The following is a 15521-nucleotide window of genomic DNA, read 5'->3' as shown; positions in this document are numbered from 1 at the left end:
GGTAGAGCACAGAGGGTCTCGTACAGGGAGCTTTGGTTCGAGGCAGAGTAAGACGGAAATGTCAAGGCCGTGGTGACGATGCGGTCTTATGCCCCGGCGTCCACGAAAGCCTAGACAACCGGTTGCGTTACAGGCGGCCTGTCAGGGACCAAGGACGGTGTCCGAAAGCTGATACAGGCCAGAGGTGCAGACATGGAGCCTTGTCAGAGGCTTGTTGTTCGTCACCTGATGGTAGAACCACGGGGGCCTAACGGCAGAAAAGGCTGGCATCGTATGGGGCGGTTGGCCCATGTACATAGCGAGAGCTGCCGCCTCTGGAGCTAGTCCACGCTTCAGCAGGCGGGCGGAACAACGCGTATGAATGATGTCATCGAGCATGTTTATTTGGGCTTCTGCTTGCAGCTGCGGAATTGGCGTTAAGTGGGGAGGCCAGTGATGGTGCGCATGGCAACCTTATAAATCGTCTCAAGCCGCTTTTAGTCCACTTGCGTCATGTGATGGAACTGTGCCTGGTGCACTAACCTTGGCTTTAGCACGGTACACACAAGGAGACGGATTATCGTCAAGCAGGCCCCGACAGACTTATGAGAGATGCGGCGAACAAGGTGGAGCAGTTGTCCGGCTTTCTGTCCAGCAGATAGCAGCGTCTGAGCTGCCGCCCCCGAGGCCGATATCTCTCAGCCCACAACCCGAAGGTGTCCGACAATGGGAATGGCGGTACCGTTCAGTTGTAGGACGATGATTGGCTATGTTCGTTGTAGACAAAGAGTTGCTGCTTTTCATTCTGGAGCTCTGCTGTGCGTATACTGCCTTAACAGGTATTCCTTATAGAGCTTATGGCGTAGTTTTGTTCGTTATTTTATCTATTTTTCTTTTTTCCTCTGATCAGCCAACCTTCGAAGTAAAAAAATACAGTGTACGGGTGAGAATCTTCTCGCTACCCCCTCCGCCCCCCCACCCCCTACTACCTTCAGGATCTTTTACAATAAAACACTGTGCTAAAATTATCTCCTAATGGCCACTTCCAACCCGCGCTGTCGTTTTTTAACTAGCTGTATACTTACAAGCTGGCTACACAAATTGATAACAGTGTCACCGACATTCGCTTGAAAGTTATCGGTTTGTCATTGTTCTTGAAACAAAGATGAGCGCAGATCTCTTGAAGAAAATAGGGCGCTAAAACCGCGACACAAAAACGAAGAGCGACGACACAGATGTGCTTTGTCATGCAGAGGGGGATCGTTCTTCGTTCTTGTGTCGGGTTTTTAGCGCGGTTTTTTCTTCCCGAAGTACGCTCCAACTGGCCCAACAACATATTTTAGTGAGTGCAGATGTTGCAAGCGGTTTTCATTAGGGAGGGGTTGTTCATGACAAGCGAACAAAACTCCTGAAACCACGAAACCACTTTCTGCCTAGCAGCCAGACTAGACATTCTATTAGTTAGCTGCCAGACTAGACATCTAATTAGTAGCTTAAAACCAGCCGCTGACTCCCTGGCCGCTGTAGAATGAACTCCATGCGCCACAGCCACCCCAATAAAGGATTCAATGCAAATACTTCTCACCTTATACCACCATTCTAATCCCCGTTATGCTTTCAGGGCCTCCGGAGTTTCTCACCTACCAACTCCATTTCTTCCCGGGTGTGGAGAACGGGGTACTAAGACGTTGCACGTGGCCAACGGTCACGCGCCTACAACGAGTGAGAGCAAACTTCGGCAAACTCTCCCATTATCAGCTTAACTCTTAGAGTGCTCAAAACTGGCTCCTCGTCTTTCCAGGCCGAGTCTCTATTTCGCATTCAAGCAACATAACCGTCCGTTATGCGGCCGCGTGAAGTAGCCCGGAAAGTGTAAGGATTAAGCCCCCAGGTTTGTGTGGAAAATCAGAAAAACAGCTGACCAGGTTTCCCGACAGATAGGGGTGCTTCGGGGTTCTGCGTCTGCCGAAGTTCCAGACAACCGGAGTGGCCTCGATAGAGAACGATGAGAGTGAGGTGGCCGGTGGCTTAAAAATGGCGGTTACGCGTGAGTTTGGCGTTTTGGGACACTCAATGACACTTTGAGTGACCGTGTGGACTGGAATAGTGATTCCGCTTAAAGGAGCCATGAAGAAAAAATACAACTTTGTTTAATTTGAAAGAACTAGGATTCAGTGTCTCACTCAGCTCCATTACAGCCACAAAAGATGTTTTTTTAACGATAAAAAAGCAAGAAGTATTTAAAAACGTTCAAATTGTGCGCCACAGTGACGTGTTACGAAAGAATGACGTCATACGGGCCAACAATAAAACATAATTTTCAGTGCGTTAACTGCACGTTAGCATTCAAGTGATGCGGTCAAATGGAACTAGAGGCCCCATTACAGACGTCCAGTCATGTGTCGTCGCGAAAGGTCAGTTAGGCGGCCGCCAATCGCACAAAGAAGGTTCCGTGACGTCATAGAAAAGTTGCGGGAAATTGGCTAGGGGGTCTGGACTGTTTCACACGTTTTCTTTAATATATTCGTTATTTATTGGAAGATTGCGATGATATTGGTATCATTGTTATCGGGACTAAGCAGTCTTTCTAATAAACCCAACATGTATTTTGTCTTCATGGCTCCTTTAAGCATTGAAAAGCTGCCAGCCAACGAAGCCCGGTCGGTCTCTCCCGAATTCGTGACGCTCCTCGAACGCCCGACGAGACTGCGATATCGAGCGGTGCAGCAGTAAGCAGCCTATTCCCAAACTACTTAAATCGATCTTTAAAGAGGCTGGACAAAGAGACATTGACCACAAAAAAGCGAACAGGCCACCTGACTCGTTGCTGTCTGAACATTCTGCAAAATATGCAAAACTATTTCCCAAACGCATTTCCCCAGTGTTGTAAAGGTGAAGGGGAAAATGATCAGAAGATACATTGTGTATAGTTTTGTAGCTCAGTAATACCCGCCGAAGAACTTCCGCACTTCCGTGCGACGGTTGCCTTCTAAACTCCGGGGATCAACAACTCGGCATCGCATTCTCCGAACATGACCATATTCAATGCGAAATCATAAGTGTTCTATTATCCTAGAATACGGTCTCGATCAAACTTCGGCGTAATCGAGCCATGATTTTAAGTATGGACCACGGTGCAGTGAATACAAGTAACGAAACTAAAATATGGTGAATATGGGTCTGAAATTCGAACCGGCGGTTCAAACGCCCCGGCTCATTCTTGTTTCTAGCTAACTATTTAATCGTGGACCTCTTGAATGCATGGTAGTCTTCTACTTAGAAACGTGCGCTACACACATGCACTAAGGCCTACAGGAGTGATTTCAGCCAGACTATTTTCATATACACCAGTTGCGAAGCTTCGCTTCAGAATTTACGAGCGCGGGCTCCGAGGCGAAAGCGGGGCACCTAGGGGACCAAAACCGTACTTTGCTAAACATTTGCTTAATAACAAAACGTAATAAAATGAAGCGTGATTTTCAAATTAGAAAACGCAAAATAATTAATGTTTACCTATGCTTCCACGGTTCCTCCTTCTAGGACTTGCGACAGCTGTCAAGAGCGTATCAGTGCTACTTCAACTTTCTGTCGACAGATGACAGGCTAGTCAGCTTGCCCCGTGCTTTCCCCTGTTTACCCCAGCGCAGGGGGGGGCAGCTTCGGACAGCCTTTTGATATACGGGGCTTATGGAGAGTTTAAAAAATTCTTCAAAGTAACTGATTTCAGCAGGTCAATTGCAGAAGCAGCAAAGCACGTTTACGCTAGTAGTGCATATGTACTGTCAGCAAGGGCTGTTTGTAAAGTCTATCAGTCTTAGTAACTCTGGGAAAAAGAAAACCCGGAATGTGAAAAGTATCGCGACGATGATGATGATGAGAGGACACAATGACACTGACTGACACGTTTCTCGTGTAGGGGCTGTTACTACTGCGATGGACTCTCAAGCGGCAGGGGAAAAACGTGATCGCCCACAGCAACACGCAATAGAAGCAGGTGGAAGTAAAAACTAAAATGCTCGAGCGATAGTGAAGACAGGCGCTCGCGTTAGCTAAAACCACCACCAGACAACACCATGAAATACGTTACGAAGCGAAGAATTAATGCGATACATGTATCCCTCTGATGACGAAGCCATTGTCGCAACAGAAGATAAGGTTACTGTGGCGGATCTCTCCATATAGATTGAGGATCACACAGCATGAAGCAACATGTGATGTGTTAGAATTCCCGCACTGGAGCAGACTTGGGTGTCTGTCTGAATGATTTATTCTGTGGATGAACACGAACTTGGAACCGCAGCCATACATCACATCGCAAATTTCTGCTTCTTGATTGCTTGATGTGAAAGCAGTCGAACCAGTGGCTTTCTGGAGCGACAACGCTAGTAAAGATCAAAATTTAATCATAAAAGAATCAAAATTTCAACTTAAATAAATGAGCAATATATTTAACGCCCAAAAATGAAGTTATTACTTCTGAATATAAGTAAAAAGTAGCATCCGTAGATAAGATATATGCTCGTCATGCCTCATGATCTACTGATGGTCAAATTTTTCTCATCCCACATCGCACCATTCGTAACAAGGCGGCTCATAAGAGCTAACTTGAACCGTTTCGCGGAAGGGAGATAAATACGAAAATAACCACAATAGCGCAGACATCACTATTTGCGACACGCATACACATTGATGTTACTTCATTAGCTACCTTTAATGATAAAAAATGCTTTACCGAGAACTCCCGCCCCCCCAACTACCACCACCATTACCCCCACATCATCATCATGATCCTCGTTGTGTCCACTGCAGGATGACAGCCTCTTTCACAGATTTCGAGCCACGTCTATCGTGTGCTAGCCATGTCAATTCTCTGCCCGAGGTTTCTTAGTCAATCCCTACACCGAGTCCTTGGTCCACCCCGGTTGCGTTTGCGGTCCATTGGAAGCCACTGCGTTAAATAGATGGCCCACCTGTATTCACTCATGCGCATGACATGTCCACCCATGCCACCTTCTTTTGCTAAATGTAAACTAGAATGTCGTCCACACAAGTTTTTTTTCCCCAAACCGCGCAGCTGTTTTCTTATCCCTGAGGGTGACCCCCAACGTACTTTGAAACGGGCTATGAAAAGTTTCCTTTGAAATCGCTTAGTGCGGCCCCAAGTTTCGGCCCCATACGTCATTACCGCAAGAACGCATTGGTTGTACACCAGAGTTATGAGTGACATTGAAGCTTGCTACTCATAATATCAGTAGTTCTACTGAACGCAGCCAACCCCATACTTATTCTGCGGTTACTTTACTTTTCGGGCTTAGAATTAGCGCTTATGACTACACCTAGATAAAAGAAATCGCTCACTATTTCCAAGATTTCGTTATCTACCTTGAAGGCGCATCCCTCGGCATGCTTGTTAAAAATAACCTCACAGTTTTTGGTGTTTCAACATTTTTTTGCATTTTGGTGTTTACATTTCTAGCCTTTCAACCAACCTTTCAGAACCAAACTTCAAAATTATGCAGACTGGCGAAGTGAAGACCTTTAATTTTTATGATACTGTAAATGGGGACAAATGGTCAATAATATTTAAAAAAGCAAACATTTGAAACAGAGAATAAAAAAAAAAGGGCAGTAACGAAATCACAAGCGTCGCTACGTGTTTAGAACTACCACTTCCAGCTCCCTCCGCGCCCCCCCCCCCCCCCCCCCCTCCAGAGCAAAAATAAAATATAGAGAAAAAGCACCAATTATATGCACCCGCGATTTGCCGAAACGTGCATATTTGGTGACATTAGCAAGTTTAATCGTTATAACTGCGTATGTAAATTTTTTGGTAAAAATAAAGAAACATAAACAAAAACCTAGCTGAACGAAATGCAAACGCTCGCAATTCAGCCTAACGTGAACTAAGACAGAAAATTATTCCACTTTGGCTACTGATAATCAAAAATGAACGACAAAAAAACGCACAACGCATCGAAGCGGCGTGAGAATGCTTACGCAATGGTAGACAATTCTAGGAATGTTTGTAGAATTTTCTTTCGATTTCATCAATCACGCCTTTTTCTTTTCACACGCTTTAAAGGCACCGTAGCTGCCTTCCACGTGCAAAACAGGAAACGGCAATGCATGGGCGCGCGTTCTCAATGTTTTAAAATTAATTATTCTCTTAAAACAGCTTGAAAATCTTGATTTTAACGAGTGTGAGCTGGTAAGAGTGACTTGAAAGTAGTTGTCGCTAGTAGGTTTCCAGCGTGGGATTAGCATTGGGCTCTTTCACACTAATAAAGGCACACCAACATTTTTTTCGCACATGCTTTACGCCTCATAGACTTTGCCGTGTTCACAGCAATATGACCTATTGCGTTGAGTCATTGGGGTTCACCTACGCATGTTACTGCAAATCGCTCTGTCTTATCCAGAAAAGTGACATTATAATACTGGCCGCAGCGCCGAGAAACGAGCCATCAGCTGTTGCCTTCACCGAATTTAACATATTGCCGTTTGATAGAGTCAGGGACTATAATACTGCTATAACTGCCCACAAAATACTTACCACAAAGACTCCGTAACACTCGGCAACGCTTATTACACCCAAGCGAGATACAATTGCTGAACATAAAGATATTAACCTGCCGATAGTACTCATTGCGTATGGTCTGCACCTCTTGCCTTTCGTGGGAGTAAAAATATAAAATAACATACCATATTCTATCAAAACATTACCATATATGTGGCCGTCCCTAAAACGTCACTTATGAATTCAAGTATAATAAACCAGAACTGTTAATTTCAATGCATGAATCACTACTGTTAAAACACACTAAACAGTGCAACGTACTGCCAATTATTTTTGTTTGTGTGTGACCAGGATTCTGTTTGACCATATTTGACCAGGAACCTATTTTGTAAAATAGATTCCTGTATCTATTACAAAGTAATAGATACAATACTAGCCGTACGGGCTTGTACTGTATCCATTTGGCTCACCAACATGTTCTTGTGATGAAGAAGGCAAAATAAACTTTGTTGTTGTTCTTGTTCTTATTCTATGATTGGAATTTGTTTCTATCACGGTATGATAGCAGCAAAATTTTAAGCCCCCGGGGGCTTAAAATACTCACCTAAAGCCCTTTTTTAAAGCATACTGTTGTGGAGGGCTCACTGTATTCTGCTATTCTGTTTCGTAGCACAATGAAGAAAGAAGCACACCAATAAGGTCGTGACAAAATTATTGCGCACGCCTGAGATGTGGACTAAACAATAAAAAGTCATATTTTGCAGAAGGCTCGTTTAGTGAAAAAGCGAAAATAGAATGCATGCATCCAATTAACTCGGGAAAATTTTCTGACTTAGGAGGTGTCCTCAGAAACGAAACGAGACTGCTACCAAGGAGATGTTCTAGGAATTTAATCGTGGTTGGCGCGCTTAATTGACTTCAACCGCGCGTCAAGTGTATGGTTGAACCACGCGCTTGGCGCACTTCAGAAATTTTGAGATCAGCGATGTGTTTTTAATATCGCATGCTCGGCGACTTTGGAAAGTTCTTCATCAGCATTGCATCAGCCCTAGACCCCCGATGCGCAGCAAAATGAAATTCCTCGTTACGTTCTCTCTCTCTCTCTCTCTCTCTCTCTCTCTCTCTCTCTCTCTCTCTCTCTATCTCTCTCTCTCTCTCTCTCTCTCTCTCTCTCTGTCTCTCTCTCTCTCTCTCTGTGTCTGTCTCTCTCTCTCTCACTCTCTCTCACTCTCACTCTCTCTCTCTCTTTGCAGGCAAATTACTCCAACCTCTTTAGAGTGGGTCGTGAATACTGCACGTGTCTCCTTTAATCTTCTTGCAAATGAGCGGCGGTGTAACGGGGGAAGCCGAATGAATGAATGGTGTGCGGAGTTACGCCGTGGAATATACATTTGAGAAACTACGAAATGAGTCGGGGATTACCCAAAAAGATTTTTCTGTATGTACCAATCCAAAGGGAATTATTGCAAGCCCTGCGCTTTGTTGCAAAAATCCAGAGAGACACTTAAAACTTGTGGCCGTGAGAGTGCGAATACTTTCCTTTTTATTTCAAGCCATGCGATCCTCTACGTCAAACCGTAGGTCTAGCATGACTATCCCGTCCTGTGTTGTAACGCTGCCTTCGTTACCCGAGCGATATGTGTATGACGTGTAAGTTTGGCGTCGTAACCGTGGCGGCTGCGTCAGCAGGTGGTATTTTTAGGTGAAGCCTGCGTCTGCTTCTTGTCTCCCCGTGCGGCATTTTTGTTTTCCTTTCCACCTTCTTTGGAGGCGGATTTCCATGGGCGACCACATCTTGCGGCTGCCTGCGAGTTAGATGCTCCAGAGTCAACCGCAGTAGAGAGACATTACCGACAGCTGAAACGCGCTTAGTGCTGGGATTGCATCCTCTGATTACCACCGTCATGATCCTTTCCTGATTACGTCATTCTCGTCGGGCTGTGGCTTAGACTGGAAAGCCTCGCCAATCGCCCTTATTCGCCCTACACATGCTGTATTGGCGCAAATGTGCTTTACTTCTTCGGTAATCAGCATACGGCTATTTCCTCTTACTACCATGGCCATTACCGCTTTCCTATTGCGCTGTTGTCACTTTCTCTCTAACTTTCCTCTTCTCTCTTGTTTTCTTTCGTTCGCCGTTGTTTCCTGCTCTCTTACGCCTCCCCCTACTCCCTTGTTAGCCCCACATAACCGATTTTAGCAGTGTGGTGGTGTTTGTTATTTACTCAACCAGCAAGTTAAAATTACGTGTGTTGGTCTCAGCACCTGTCCAAAACACGTTGTTATGCCGAAAGCCGCAGCGCCTTTCCTAGAACCACCATTAGTTTCCTTGAACCAGGGATCGGACGTGGTGCAGGAGGTGAGGGCTCAATTCCCATTCCATGTTCTTACAGTCTGAATCCCATATTCATTTCATTTCATTTTCTTTATTTCAGGGTTCCTGCACCGCCGGCCATTTCAAGAGCCACAGATTGATCACCCATTGGGCGTTAAACTCTTCGCATTGAGAGGACTTGTGCCTGTATGCTACAAAGAACGTATAGGCTGTAGACACTGGCCAGTTTAACCTGAGTTCATAAATGGGCGTATTTACAATGCTAGGCTATAAAGGTTTAAAAGTTGCAACTCCATCTCACCGATTGCTTTCTGAAACTTTCTTTAAGCAGCATGCAACACACAAGTACAGTGCACATTTGAGTGGTTAAACTTACGAAGCTCAACAAAATAGCGGTACAGTGCACTTGTGAATCCTTGCAAAGTCGTGGATGTGTATTAGAGAAGCAGAATCGATGAGAGCAAATCACAGAAACCAAGAGAGAGAATTGCAACACAATAGAAGGAAATAGCGCCGTCGGGGCGGAATAGGAGATCGGCAATAAACTGACACAGCGAGCCGAAATGAATCAGTGTCCAAGCCATTGAGGTTCCGAGCGAGGTACACCTTCGGGGCTTTGACGTGCTTCCTCCTACCACCCGTGCTTGTGGCATCCAGGCAAGGACGATAGGCAACATATTTCTAGCACGAAAATGGCATCTGGCGTTTTCGAAGCGAACAAACGATAAAAAAAGATGCGCAGAAATTTTGAGGACTGTGTACTAATTCGCGAGCATTATAACGCCGCTTGTATGCATATTGAGTTTTTTTTTTTGTTGTTGTAAATGGAGATTTGCCTATGAATAAGCGAATTGGCCTACTTTTCTTCGCTCTATATTTGTTCGGTTTGGCTGTATTTGCTATAATAGGCGACTATGAGTCTGGTTTAGTTAGTTTTTTTTTTCCAATGATCTAGATCTACATAATAATTAGATTTTCTAGCTTCCAAATAATTTATTTCTGTGCAGATGCAGAGCGTTACAGGTTGACGCTGAATCAATTTTTAAATTTCGTGCTTCTGATTTGCGTCTTCTAGATTTTCTTATTCTCACCGTAATCGTGTGACGGCGGCGTAATAGTTTCATATTTTGATTATTTTGATAAGTTTTTTTGCTTTTCTGTATTTTTGTTTTTAGATATCCCTTCGACCAATTGGACCAATATTATTACGGTAATAATACGAACAGCTGAGCTAAATTCGCCAGTTAAGCATTTTTGTGCCGATGCTGGAATTTAGAAAGTTGAATATGTGGGTACTGGGTAAAGAATGCTCAAGCCTTAAAATATCCAGCTTTTCTGGTGGGACGCGTTAAATTAGGGTGAGTAAAAGTGCCGTAAAATAGCACCTAAACAGGACTTGAAGATGGCTAATTGCGTACTTTGATAATGTAGGCTAGTGAGAAACTGTTGACTGCATTCTAGTGCGGCATTCCTGGATCTGGTGCGCATGCCTCATTAAAATGTTTGAAAATAGCGCTTTCGGCATATGCTGGTCGGCGAAGCTCAGGAAAGAAACTGAATGCACTACACGAAAGACGGGTATTACAACTGACGAAAAGCAACTGCCATGGCTTTGTTTATCTAAAATTGCTTCAAAGAATATTTTTACGACACACGGAATCATGGCGCTTAAGCAAGTTTGGCAGACAGCTTATTGTATTTTTTTTAATTCAGCATACAGTAGAAACTTATGCGTCTGTGTTACTGATTAATCTAAACCTTAAGAAAGCAGACAACAAGAAAACTCGGGAAGGAATCGAAACACTACTTTATCGTTTGCTTCTTGAATGTCCAGTCAAAGAAAAAACAAAAACGTCAAACACGCTAATATGAAGCAAAGCACAAAAAATTGAAAATACCGTTCGTGAAGGTCCAATATTGGCCCGCCATCGGCATATTTACAAAGCCACATTTGCCAAATTTTTTACTGTCATTATTTTCTTTGTAATTTTCTTTGTATGGATAGAAATTGCGTTTTTTGTGCCCTCTGGTTGATTTTTTCGTTATCGCGTTTCGTTCGTCCATGATTGTCCCAACAAAATGCAAGCCAAGTGGAAAGGAACATAAAAACTGCTAACTCAATGAAGTTAAATAGAAAGTGCCGTTGGGCAAGTTGGTTCGTAATATGAAGTATGAAACAGCGCTACCAAACAAGCAAAACAATTTTCCACTCGTCTCTTTTTTAGCGGACTTTAGTGATTTAAATAATTGATTGATTGATTGATTGATTAATTGATTGATTGATTGATTGAGGGGTTTAACGCGCCGACGCAACGCAGGCGATGAGGCGCGCCGTAGTGGAGGGCTCCGGATTAATTTTGACCACCTGGGGATCTTTATCGTGCGCCGAAATCTCGTACCCACGGGCGTTTTTGCTTTTCGCCTCCATCATAAAAGCGGCCGCCGCGGCCGGGAATCGAACCCGCGACCTCGTGGTCAGCATCGCAACGCCTTAGCCACTGAGCCACCGCGGCGGGTTATTTAAATAAAGGTAGTCACGTTATTCAACAGCCGTTTTCCAGCCGACACACAATTTTATTGATCGAATTTATTTTCAGTGTTCACTTCAACAGTTTGACTTGTAAGTACAGCGCGTTTCTAGTTACAAAGAAGGGAAGAGGCGATGAAATTGCGTGCAAAAATAGAATGTAAAACCAAGCAAATGTTTGACTTACCTTGTGAAGTCTGGTGAGACTGTTGTCGCTGATCTAACAATCCCGGTCAGTTCTATGAAGCCACGACACAGAGTACAATGTCAAAAAACCACTAAAGCCGAATAAGCCGCTTGAGAAAAGCCTTTTGTCAGTGTATCGTAGAAACGTTTTCAACGTGTGTCACTTGAAGAATTGGCGGAGAAAGCCGTCTTTGAACCGCAGGCTCAAAACCGTGTGCAAGCCGATGACAGGAGCACGCCGGTCACCACCGATACCCGACCCTGCTCAAGCGCGTCTGCTCGGCGCATCAGAGAGCGCATCGACGCGACTGAAGCCGTGGCTTGAGCCTCGGGTGCGCTCTTTCCAATTCTCTTGATTCGGGCGCCAACAGAGGTGGCGCCACGGGTTGATCCCCTGGAGTCGAGCGCTGGCAGCGCGGAGGCACGCAGACGGCGCTATTATCCCCGCGGTCACACTTCTCTTCGCCTCGTGAAGAAGGTTGCGGCACCAAAGCAAAACGTGCTTTCCGATGGGAGAACGAAGTCCGCTTTCAATTGAAGTTATTGAGGAAGATTTTGACTTTATCCCGTCTCATGACCACGTGGATTATTGTAGTTCTTCCTCGTCACATGGGCCTCTCCATCGGCTATAATTATACCCTTCTCGGTATGAGAACTTTCCCTTGCAAACAATTCCCACGCGATTTTTATTGGGCAAGCGGCAACTTTTCGCGAGAAAGGTGTGAAGAAACGTCTTGATAGGCTAGTAGGAATCATAACTCGAATCTGGGCCCTTTTTCTCTCTTAAAGAGCACACGACACTGGAAATAAACAAGCAAACATCGAAAAAAAAAATCATTCTGCATTTCGTTCTTCGGTTTATAACTTTGTTCATTCAAAAACCCTAGCGCGGAGGGTGAATTCCTTTTATTCCCTCTCTCCGCTAAAATATTACTATCCGTAGTAGTAGTGGTAGCAGTAACAGTACTAGTAGTCGTGGTAGTAGTAGTAGTAGTAGTAGTAGTAATTATAATAGTAGTCGTAGTTGTGGTAGTAGTTCTTGTGGTAGTAGTGGCAGTAGTAATAATAATAATAATAATAATAATAATAATAATAATAATAATGGTGGTGGTAGTAGTAGTAGTAGTAATGGTGATAGTAATAGCAGTAGTTGTTGTAGTAGTAGTTCTAGTAGTAGTAGCACTAGTAGTATAGTATTGATTGATTGATTCATTGTAAGGTTTAACGCGCCGACGCAACAGAGGCGATGAGGCGCGCCGTAGTGGAGGGCTCCGCGTTAATTTTGACCACCTGGGGATCTTTAACGTGCGCCGAAATCTCGTACACACGGGCGTTTTTGCTTTTCGCCTCCATCAGAAAAGCGGCCGCCGCGGCCGGTAATCGAGCCCGCGACCTCGTGCTCAGCAGCGCAACGCCTTAGCCACTGAGCCACCGCGGCGGGTCTAGTAGTATAGTAGTAGTAGTATTAGTAGTAGTAGTAGTGGTAGTAGTAGTAGTAGAGATTAGAGACTCGAGAAGCTATGGTCCCAGGATGGCAGAGCCAGACCTTTATGACAACGACTCAGTTCACTGAACACATGCAATAACGTGCTAATGCAAGTTGTGTACAGTTAAAGAAAGGGAAATTATCGACAAACCTGTAGACTGCATCGATGCTCACACGCATATTTGTGGGTGCGTGTCGGCGATGAACAGCAGTCTCATCATGGTTGCATCTAAGACGAGTGCCAATGAACACCCAGTGGGAGATTTATGTACAGCGGAGCCAGGAGCAATTATGAGAAGTGTCGCCCTGGCCAAGTAGGCATGCCAGAAGGGAGACGCAAAAAGCTTGAACGCAATCTCTTACAATCTGAACGGACGGTAAGAATGCAATCTGAACGTACGGAAAGAACTTCGCGGTGCAGGACAACGAACGCTGACTGGAAAATAGAAAGCTAAACCTCAGCGCCGAGCTCGCCATTATTGCCTTATATAGCTTCCTTCCTGCCACAACACGGGAGATAAAATGCAGGCATGTGCAATTTCTACCTTTTTTGAGAGTGTATATGATCACGGGAGCATTAAGGCTGTCTTTACAGTCCCTGACATTACGTTTATTTGATCTCCGGCAAGATCACGGTAGGTTGCCTGCATTTTTTGACAAACCAAAGGCGATTAGAGAAAAAGGCGACCAGGTTAGGCAAGGATTTAGTGATGTGATCGTAGCTATAAAACTATAAAACATTCAACAAGTCATTGTCGTTTTTTTGGAATAGAATAAAGAAATTTATTTTTGTAATAAGTTGCGTAAAACAATCGATGAGGCAAGAAATGCGAAAAAGCCATTAAGTTACATTATTTTAAAAAGCAGTAAAAGCACGTACACTGCCCAGAACAATTTACGCAGGGTCGTGTGCGCATCTGACAGGCTTGCAAAAAGAATTTGCGAGAAGACAGACAGAAGAATAATAGCGGTGCGCCGGGATTGCGATATTCGAGATGAACAAACTTTATTGCCTCGTGGACGGCGAAAAAGTTTAAACTTGAGTTTAACACCCCGAAGCTACATCAGTGCTATGAGGCGCGGCGCAAGGGATTGATACAGAGTAATTTAAACCAGCTGGGGACGATAAACACACGGCAAAATGTCGACACACGGGCGTTCTCGTTGCTCGCTGCAATAAGGAAAACTACCGCCACCGGCTGCAAAAAAAGCAAAATACGAGAAAGAGTTGGTATATAGATATATAGAAATATATAGAAAACGCAGCTGCGGACAACCTCCTACGCAACACTTTGTTCTGTCTTTTGCGAGAGCCTTTGTAGAGGAGTACGACTTCCTTCAAGATTATTCGCACAGAGGACAAAGCCACTGGCTCACAGCTTCGAAAACACATGAGGTGGGTAAATTCAAGCAATATTTTAAACGGGGCGCTTAACGTGTATGTGCCTACAGTAGGCTTAGCTGTCTACGAATAATGGAACTTGTCTTGTATTGGGCTTCCAAGGAGTTGACACAACGTTTGGGCCCAAATCAACACCACATAGCTTATATTATCCTGTAGTAACGCCAAGATTAACTTGTCAACTGCCAACAAAAGATTGCCTTCTTGAATACCCAACATCGTCAGAGTAACTGTAGGTTTCATGGCTAAGTATGATCTACGGTATCGAGGAACTATATTTTCGGGCTTTGGGGAAATTACTTGGAGTTAGTTGCAGAATTTGTGGTATAAGTAGTTTCGTCAGTTGCATCTGTTCTGTCGCATCAGTCGCATCAGGCGGGTTGCATCTGTTCATTGCGCGTAGTTGTGTGAGGCGCTGTTTTGTGATGGCATTCTGCATTGTATATTTTCCCACAGTCATACGTCTTGCTTGTTTTTTTTTTTATTCATGCGTGTTTCCGCCTGACGCAGTGCTACCGCCGGAAGCTGAATATCAAAGACGAACGGTGTCTCGCTGGTGGTGGGAAAAGCATTCGTTCTCAACAGTACTAGTCTAAACGGCAGGGCTGGTGAAAATCTCAACCCGCAAAGCAGATGGGGAGAGACAGAGAACAAATCTTTATTTTTGTGGATCCGAGGCTGATGTATGGGCGTCGTCCACTGAAAGGCGCCCCTAATACGGGATTAAAAACGCTTGAAGCGTAGTGATAAGAACACCCATAGCAAGGATGAACGGGAACTAAGATATTTTACAGTGAAGGGTTTCACGAAAGTTCGTCTGGTCAGGAGTCTATGAAGAAACAGTAATGCAGTCACTAAACAAGTCGAAGAAAGTATGAAGACGTTTAGGAACCCTTACGGAGAATTCCTTGTTCACAATGAGGCCAAAATGGACAAGTTGTCGAATTTAAAAGTGACGTTTCGCCTTTAAATTTTACAACTTGTCCATTTTTGCCTCATTGTGAACAAGGAACCCGTACGTGTTCCGAAACGTCTTCATACTTTCTTCGACTTGTTTAGTGACTGCATTACTGTTTCTTCAAGGTATTA

General features: G+C 44.4%; 1 protein-coding gene across 1 annotated transcript in view; it reads right to left on the bottom strand.

Annotated features, from left to right (window-relative positions):
• The window catches only part of LOC144173330 (gonadotropin-releasing hormone II receptor-like), a 159634-nt gene extending 147575 nt beyond the window's left edge, over positions 1 to 12059 (bottom strand). The window contains exon 1 of the mRNA XM_077701812.1: positions 11546 to 12059. The gene's annotated coding sequence lies outside the window, so the exon portion shown is untranslated. The remainder of the gene's footprint in view (positions 1 to 11545) is intronic.
• Positions 12060 to 15521: the final 3462 nt, after the last annotated feature.

The sequence above is a fragment of the Haemaphysalis longicornis genome, unplaced genomic scaffold (genome assembly GCF_048455015.1).
Source record: "Haemaphysalis longicornis isolate Haplotype H1 unplaced genomic scaffold, Haemaphysalis longicornis Haplotype H1 scaffold_3, whole genome shotgun sequence".
Taxonomy (NCBI): domain Eukaryota; kingdom Metazoa; phylum Arthropoda; class Arachnida; order Ixodida; family Ixodidae; genus Haemaphysalis; species Haemaphysalis longicornis.
Note: the sequence above shows the minus strand (reverse complement) of the source record. Positions and strands in the feature narration are given on the sequence as shown.